General features: G+C 32.0%; 1 long non-coding RNA gene across 1 annotated transcript; it reads left to right on the top strand.

The window, feature by feature from the left end:
* Positions 1–1,185: 1,185 nt before the first annotated feature.
* LOC138857833 (uncharacterized) lies at positions 1,186–9,670 on the top strand. The gene is made up of 3 exons (XR_011397036.1): positions 1,186–1,643; positions 7,141–7,240; positions 7,300–9,670. It is a non-coding gene; the product is annotated as an uncharacterized lncRNA (long non-coding RNA).
* Positions 9,671–9,843: the final 173 nt, after the last annotated feature.

Raw genomic sequence — 9,843 nt, 5'->3', positions numbered from 1 at the left:
TATTGAGGCGTTCTGTTTACCTAAAAAATACAAAAAAATCCTTGGGAAAAATAATCTAAAATAAAATTTCAAGTTCATTTGATTAATAAATGCACGAACACACTTCTAGACGCGTTCTCTCTATCTTCATAGCATCTGTCAGTTTGTGGGAGGCATAAGCTTTCGACACAAAAAATCTACACGCATGCAATATGAAAACATTAACACATTTACACACACTAAATTATTTCGTAAAGTTCGTAGACCTTATGAAACTGATGCTATAGCAAAAATACGATTTTGAAATAAATGTTATATTTACATACCCTGTAGGTATTCAAAGTGGCAAAAACATACAGTTCTTAGGTTTAACTTTTGACAGAATTGCTGTGCGGTCTGACGGGTTGAAAAAATATTAAAATATAACTAGTTTATTTTTTATTCAAACGAAATTAATTTCAAGCTCTTTAATGCGTAGCCTAAAGACAGCGAGGTAAAAACTGTTTGGAATGGAGTAAGAGACAAATTTTTATATTCAGCTAGTTGCATACATAGTGCCAACTTAAGAATTTAAGTTTTCGACTTTTTTTCCTACTGAGATATTGACATAATATATTAAGTTTTGTATCAGCTATTAAAATTCGACATTGCATATTGTAGATATTACTCACAGCGTCGATTGAGAAATTCACAAAAAATCGTTTAGGTTTGCCAAATTTTACGAAATTTCGTAAACACTTTTCTCATTTTCTGCTGCTTTGTCTTGCATTTCGAAATTTAGTAAGAATACAAAACAAGATTCTTATTTTTGTTTATTTTACTATTTAAGCATATTCTTCATGAATGTGTTTCCACATTAAAGGGAGAACAAAATTAGCAAAATCTAACTTAAAAATATGCGTACTTTTACTCTTTGTATATTGATCTATTTTGTAACTTTCTACGAAATTTTTGTTTTGTAAAAATATCAAAGCTATTTCTATGACTGTGTCATCATAATTTGTTTGTTTGTGCATAGTCGAAAATTTTTGTGAATATACCTTTACGATTTGTCTAATTTTAGCAGCTAATTTCAGAATTTTAAAAATTACGAGTCGTAAAATTTTCAAAAAATTCGTTGTATATATCTTTTAATATCTTATGAGTGACATTTGTTAATTAAGAAAGTGGACAATAATCGAAATAAAATTGCGAATATGGATGATTAATTTAAATGTTATGTTTAAGAAAAATAAGTTTATGCAAAAATTAGACAACAAATTGTGTTTATGAAATGTGAAAATGAACGAATAACCGTTAATTTGAGTTTACTAGAGTAAAGGAACTTATGACTTTTTTAATTAAATTTTGTAACAAACTTAAAAGAAAGTTATTTCGGTTATAATATTATTGTATTTAAGTGAGCGAATAAGCCAGCAGAGTTCGTTTAAGATCTCTAATAAGTGGAAGAATTGCTAGTGATTTACATTTCGCCTTAACAGTCACGTCGATGTATTATACTTATGACCTCAAAATGTATATTAATCGCAAAGTCAATTAAACGTTCAACTGTGCATGCTAACCGCACACTACAGCGAAGTGAAGAGAGTAAACTACGGGTACAGCGGAAATTTTTAATGTTTCCGTCACACTGTGAGGCCATCGAGTACTTAAATATATGAAGGGTAGTAAAATATAAACAAAAATAGAAAAGAGATAAGTGAGCTAATTAAATATACTTTGGAAGTAACGGAGATGACAACAAATACTAGTAGCAAAAATAGTGAAAAATTCTTTAAAAAAAAAACATTTATAAAAATCAAATGTCAGCAAGGGTATACAATACGCCTTTTTAAAGGCATGAGTCAATTATTACTTATATTATATTTGCATTGAGACGCTGGCTGCTTGATAATCATAAGCGTTGACAAATTGAGAATGACAGATCAGACAGCAAGCAAACATTACACATATGTACATGTGTAAATATTGTATATGATGTACCCACTTACATGCAAATGCAGAATAATGAGAACTACACTGCACTTGTATTTTATATTTTAAAGGCATTTCTCTTACACAGTCATAAATATATTTTGCATTTAGCGTTTCTGACAAATTTAGAAAATTAATGAATAACCGTATTTAATGTACCACAAAAGTATGTAACGCCGAATTGATGCTTAAGTGGCAATAAAAACTGCCAGCTCTGACTTGCGCTGTGATTTACACTGCGAAAAAGTGTTTATAATTAGCCAGTGACGTCAATTCTTTAGAGTAAAATGTAAATAAAATTTAAAAATGTTTTAAGCTTAGAATCAGTTTGCCATATAAAATTGGTCGCTGAGTTCGAAATTTTTCGTTTTTCTATCACGTTGTTTTCAAATATGGGCGAATGTGCTTTTGGTTGATCAAAAGAACTTTGCTTATTTAAAATAACAGTTGTTTTGCTAAAAAATTCAAATCTTCGCCAAAGAAATATATTTCTAAAGTTCAAAATATTTACTAATTTTTGTTGAAATATTAATATTTTAAACCAAAATTTTGATACTGAAAACTCAAATTAAAAAAATATTATTAATTTATAAACTTGTATTTATTGACAGAGTAAATTCAAAAATATTAACGCAAACATGTTCAAATTCAAGAAAATTGCCAACCTCAACAATCAACAACTTTTAATAAGTTTTTTTAACAATACACTTAACTGCACATTACTGTACTTTGTTGCAAATTTTAATACAGGAAATTACTTTGTCGGCGGTAATATATAAATAACCGCATGTGTATGTCGAAGGCGAGCAAATAAACATTTCACCCACAACAATGCGAAAAATGCGAGAAATGTCCTATTTTGCAATATATTACAGCAACGGTATACACAAACACTTATGCAGACATGCATGTATTAGGGTGATTCAAAAAAAAAATAAGAATGATTTTGTTTCGCTTCGTACTCCGAGAAATTGTTTGATGGACACCTCTTAAAAAGGCACTCTAAGTATAAGCTCTTAATTGTAACGGGAAGGTCCTCCGACTAACGGCTTTCTATCTTTTATTATCAGATAGAAAACTTCATATCTCGCTTCCAACTACTTGAAAACATAGAAAATTGGATTTTGTAGGAAATTGAGCGCTCTACAAACTGGTTCCTTACGGTTTTTTCGTAAACTTAACGGCTTAAAAGATATTGAACCATTAATATAATAAACCTAATAAAGTTTGTCTATTTTAAGGCAAAATTGTTTTTTTTTTATTTGAAATTTATAACTCAATGAAACAATAACATTTTAAACTCCAAAGCTCATAGTATTTTAGGAAATTATATAATTTTTCGATAATGTTATGCGTTTGCGCGATATTCATCGTCAAAGATCAAATGAAAATAGAGAGCCGTTATTCGAAAAACCTTTCTGTTATAATTAAGCGCTCATACTTGGAGAGCTTTTTTAAGAGGTCTCTATCAACAAATTTTTCAGAATACCAAGCGAAAAAAAGCCTTATTTTTTTAACCCACCCTAATATGTATGTGTGTTTATATGTAAGTTGATGTAAAATATTGCCAATTTCGGCAGCAAAGCACAAGCCACCCACCTATCCAGCGAAATTATAAACACAAATGTACATATATATTTCGCATAAGTGCACTGGATGCATGCACAGACACACACCCACTCTCATGTGTGCATAAGTAAATGCAGCTATTTATTTCTAAACAATGTTGCGAATAATTTAGCACAATTTTCGGTTGGCTTTTTCTACAATGTATCTGATTGTGTGCATTTCGGGTATTTAATTTTCGCTGTTGCATGCCACAGCAGCGAGCTAATTGTGCCAAATTGTTGTCGACATATGCGGCTGTGCGGAAGTGCGGTGCCAGCAGAGTAAGAACGCGGCAACTTCAACCGGTTGGACATACAAACACATAAATACTATACTTGTAGATTAAGCGCTGTGTCTGCTGAGGAAGAAGCTCCATTCTGTCTTCTTTGCTCATTGCAATTTCTTTTGCTCACTTTCTAACTCAGTCACTTTCAACAATGTATTCTTAGCCCACTCAAGTGAGCAAAATATTTCGTAATGTAATTGTTTTTTAAATCACAGCATCAGTTTGTGGTATTTAGAACAGGTGGTATTAAAATAAATACATTGCAACGCAATGTGGCAGGCGGTAGGGCAGTGCGAAAACGTTACAAAAATGTAAAAATTCAATTCGATTCAATTCGTATGCACACGTTTTCGTGCTTAACGGTACATATTTATTGTTGCTGTGGAAATATTGCGATTGCAAAAATACCTTTTGTTTATTAGCTGTGCAATATCCGCATTCTAAGTGCCAGAAATCGTTATAAATATTGATTTTTGCTTAACGAGAAAACCATTTTAATGCTTGAATTTATAGGAAAAGAATTTAACACTCAAAAGATAGCTGTGGTTGAATGTAGAAGTTGCTTAATAAATAGTTCAAATCATAATAAAATAATAAAAGCCACACTAACTAAGATTAAAAACGCCTGAACTGCATGTGGCTTCTAGAGATTTTTACCTCACACGTATTTAAAGAAAGGTATATATGATTTAGGAAGTCTACCCAGTGACCTCCAATTAACTTCAATAACATAACCGAAACTATAATACCCTTCATGGATGTATTTCTTATAGAATAAAAGTACTTATATGTAAAAAGATCTTTACCTCGATATTGATCGGTCAAAGTATATGGCAACTATATCCTATAGTGATCCTATCTGATCGATTCGTTTGGAGATTGTAGTATTACTTGGAAATTAATCGCTGTCAAAATTCATTCAAGATATCTTGTCAAATAATAAAATGTTCCATACAAGGGCTAGATTTTCACCGATCAGTTTGTATGGCAGCTATACCCTATAGTGAGGGAGAAAAGGACTTGTGCTGAATTTCAGATCGATATGTCAAAAACTGTGTCACCAGTTCGCGTATATACAGACAGACAGACGGATGTGTTTAAATTGAATCAGCTCGTAACGCTGAAAATTTATATATTATGTATTTATGTATGTATATGTTTTATATGCTATTTGATGAGCTGATGATTTGATCTGGGTGTTACAAACTGCGTGATAAACTTTATAACCTCTGTTCAGGGCATAAAAAGTGAAAAAAATTGTTGATCAAAAATAGTGAGAATAACATTAGAGAGATAGTAGAGATTATCAAAAATAAGGATCGACATTTTGGTTGACGCTTTGGTCTTTTATTGGGAGAAGTGCTTTCGCTTTTATTGGAGTTCTGAAACTTGGTGCTATCCGGCAAATAGAAGGCGCCTGCCGGAAACACATTTGTTCTACAACAGAAGTTTGAATGGAGCTTGTGTTCGCCAACCGCTACAGTATGGTAGCTTATTTGTTCATATTTTTGCAAAATAATCATCTAGAATCTAACATCTAACATCTCTAAATTTTTCCTCACAAATGGTGGTTTCGCTTTATTCCATAATCATAGGCACGTTTGAGCCTTGTTGATTCATGTGCTCTTAATAGAAAGTATAATATTCAGAAAGTCTATCCAGTGAACTTACAAAAGCTCTTACAAAGAATAATTAAAATCGATTTTTTGTTACATATTTTCAAAGTTTAGACCTTCAAAAATATCCCCCTAAAACAATTTTTAAACATTCGAATTATATCCAAAGTTATTGACGTTTTAGTGTCATGACAACTGGACCGATTTAGCGAACGACGAAACTTTAAACGCGTTTTCTCGAAACTACTTTTTTTGAGTTGGTTGACATGATATCTCAAGTTCTACTACTTAATCGACTGTTTTGAAATTGGATAAACATCTTTATTATACATCTTTCTATCGTGTCTGCCTCGGATTTTGAAAAATTTAAATTTTAAGTATTTTTAAAAAATTCAAAAAGGTCAAAAACAAGGGAATAAAACAGATTTGTTTTCAAGTCGACGCCACTTAAAGTTTTTTTCTTTGGCAAAGTTCAATTCGATAGCGTCATTTTTACTATTGAAGAATTTTTGCAAATTATTTCTTTTAGATCACTGCAAGGGTTGGAATCATGTCAACCAGGAAGCACCGTTTGTTTTGGAGCCCCCACTCCGCCGGCTTTTAATTCGACGACTTTTTGATTTTGTTTTATATTCTTCAAATGTCAATAAAAATCATATAACAAAATTTATAGTAAAAATAATTTTAATTTTTTATATCTTAGTTTGAAAAATGCCTAAAATTTAGGTGTCTAGACCAGAATACCCCCATAAGAAATGTTCTATGTTATAACCACTTCCAAACATAAGTCTGCATAAGCTTTTTTCTTTCGAAATGTGCATATACGGCGAAAGTTTTTCAAAGCTTTAAGTTGGTTTGATAAAAGTTATAAGACAAAACTTTCATTGAAAAGCTCGCAACTGTGAAAGCTCCAGAATACCTAATATGAAAATGCAAAAATTAAATGATAAAAGTTAGAAATTATAGTTAATTTGAGTTAGAGTTTGGTACTGTGGTACTTTAAACACAAATATGATAAGAAATTTAAAAGCTCTTTTGATTTAATAGCGCTCTCTCTCTTATTACATATATATATAAATTTCGACCTATTAATAAATTACTTAGATTTTAGACAAACAAATTTCTTTATTATTGTAATGATTTAAAGACACACTATTTGTTTGAAGTCGAAAAAATAAATGTTAAATGCCTAGACTATAAGGCTCGTCATTTTTTATGTTAGCCCGTTGGTTCGAAGTATTAACACATAAGTAGTATATACCATTAATTCTTAAAAAAAACTTTAAATTATCGTAATCAATACATAATCCGTGATAATATTAAATAATTTTCAACTAATCTAGATAAGCGTGAAATATTTAACAGAGAAAACAGATTGTAAACGAATTTCACTTGGAAAATGTTTCAACCTTTTCAGCATAACAAAATTATAATTACAGAAATTTGGCAAAAAAGAGAAGTGATTACCAAACGAACAACAGGCGGATGCATTGAACAAAATTCATGTGGCTTAACTGCCATTGCAACGCCCGCAAATCCTTTAAACACCACTCTAGCCGATTTTAATGCTTGGCAAGGTGTTGCGGCATGTTGCCGTGTGTTGGGGCACTTGACCTTTATTTTTTCGATTTTTTTCAATTTTAGATTTTGAATTTATATGTGGTTTTTATTCAACAGCCAACAGCAGAAGAGTAATTTTCGTAAAGCGGAAAAAGCGATTAAGCGGAAAGGTGCGAAAGGAAGAGAAGGGAAAAGTAAAGATGGCAAGCAACAGCTGGTAAGTCGATAAAAAACACAAAAGACATATAAAATCTGAGGTGTCTTGCTGCGTTGCAGGTTGCATACGTTCGGTTGGTGGCAGCAACTGTGAGTAACAAACACAACTGTACTGTCACTGCGCATCCTAGCAGCATACACCATCACGCTTGGCAGCAAGGAACAACAGGTGGGTGCTGTGACAAGAAGGAGCTGGATAAAAGCGTCGAATGCGGCGCATTGTGAGAGCAAAAACAAACGATAATCGAATAAAATATTTACGTTGACTTTTTTGCGTGTGGCCCTTTTAGAGCACAACTCTATTTAAAAGGTGAAATACATACAATTGAAAGTATAAAAAACCGTAAATTGTAGAATGCATAAAAGTAGCCTTTGTCTTTGCATTTTGGCAATTAAATTTCATGAATGGCGGTATAGCTGCAGACTTCTTCTAAACACAGGACCTCACGCCGGTATTGTTTATATATTTTGCAAATCACTCTCTTGACAAGCACGCGATTCGTTTGAAAGGTTGAACACAACTCAATATTGTTGTAGAATCACAAAAGTTTATCGAAAAAAAAACTAATTGTTTAGTTAAAGGTCGCCAACGTCAAATGCGCTGCAGTAAAAATTAACTTGTTTAATTTTTTTAAGGACCACCTCGGTTTCAGTAACTGTTTATAGATTTTTTTTTTATTGTTCTTAAAACAAATTCTCTCGAACTCAAATTGCAAAGTCTCGTGGGATCAATTGTTTACTTTTTTCACAAAAATGTCATTCCTTTGCTGTCGCACATATAAATCAATAGTTAACAATGAGGATTAAAACAGAGTTGTATAAATATTTTCCTTGGTAAATATGTCATCTGGAAGTGGCGCTTATTTGTTTCGATTGACAGAAGCTAGACTGGTGCAAACCCTTCGATAGAAGCAACACTATCTAAACGTTAAACAGAACACAATTCATGCACGCGAACACAGTGATGAAAGAGAAATATGCTACATTATAGATATCTAGTACTTAAGATGACCCAAACATCAATATTTTCACACTGAATTTATTCATAATGGATACAAAGAAGTACAATAAGGTACATTAAATGTAATTCTGCTTTTTAGAGAAGTTAATTTCACAATTATTCGCACAAAATTAAGGTTCGAAAAAGGCATATACGAGTATAGGTTAGGTTAGGTTAGGTTAGGAGGTCGATCCCAAGAAGGATCCCACTTCTTCACAAAACTTTTAGATGGCAATTCGTACACTGATATGCAGTAGGCATCAGCAATATCGACTTATATGTACCCAATGCAACATATTTGAAAGGAATGTGACAAACTTGAAACGAAAAAATTCTTGGCTTATGATTTCTGGTATTAAATCTATGTATTTAGTTAGTACATGCTTCCAACACTCTGTATTGCGAAAATTCGAAATTTGAGGAACAATTTCACTTCAAACTTTGAACAAAGTTTTTAAGAGTCGTTCGTGGCATTATTAAAATAGCTTATATAATAATGTTTATCTCTCGTTACTGAAGTTTAAACTATCGGATATTCAGCGCAGCTTACAATGTCATAAAAGAAAATTTAACATTGCAATAAAACCCTTAAATAAAAACACAAAGAGCAAATTAAAGAAATTGTTCAAGGCTAAGCAGATAAACGTGGATCACCCATAAAATTAGTGTTTTAAAAAAAGTATGCAACAAATATTTAATAATTTGAAGTAAAGAAAATTCCAGAAGAATATATATAAAGGATATTGATCGCCTCTTTAATTATTTGCATGGCTTAAATACTTAATTGTGTGAATTTTATTCAAAAATAAATGGATTATAATTAAAATAGCAATTTGGGTGTGTATCCGGTCGCTACCTGATCGAAAGTCTCAGCTAGCCAGGTATTCTAGAGAATGCTGGCATTGCAATGTATAGAAATAGCACATTTATTGTTCTACCAAAAAAATAAGTGCGAGGAATAAGAAATTAAGCTAAAGCAACATAAACATATATACGGGTATTTTATTTTCTAAGAAGCTGTTGGTTCAGTATAATTTACTTATACATACATACTAGGTATATACAATATTAGGTTCGCTCAAGTACATGCTTGTTTAAAGTAGCCATGGCTTTTCCATGGATAATGCATCAATAAAGTTGTGACGAATGTCAACAGGATGTCAGCAAGCGTGACGGCATATGCGTTGGTGCCAACAATTACTACTCACAGACATAATGAAGACATGAACAATTACATATTTATGTACATACATACATACATACATACATTTATGTACATACATGCATACATATGTACGGCAATATTTGGATAAACAACCATAGCTAATGTAAAGAATAAAATATGTCGAGACAAGCAATAAAGAAAAGTTGATGGCCGCTACTTCAAGGACGACTAGTAGCAAAATATGTCCTTGACATTTTTCTCTTGGGGCTTTAAGGCGTTCTCGACAATTTTACTTAACACCTTAAACTGAAAGACGTACAGTGTCGACGAAGCTACGCAGTCCATTGTTAATGTCTTAAACGCGAAACGTTTCCAGAAATGCTGAGCATAGCTTTGTTACTTACGCGGGCTAAAGTAAAGGACATCATTTACCTATTTA

The sequence above is a fragment of the Bactrocera oleae genome, chromosome 6, assembly GCF_042242935.1.
Source record: "Bactrocera oleae isolate idBacOlea1 chromosome 6, idBacOlea1, whole genome shotgun sequence".
NCBI lineage: Eukaryota > Metazoa > Arthropoda > Insecta > Diptera > Tephritidae > Bactrocera > Bactrocera oleae.
This window is presented reverse-complemented; position numbering and strand designations above follow the sequence as displayed.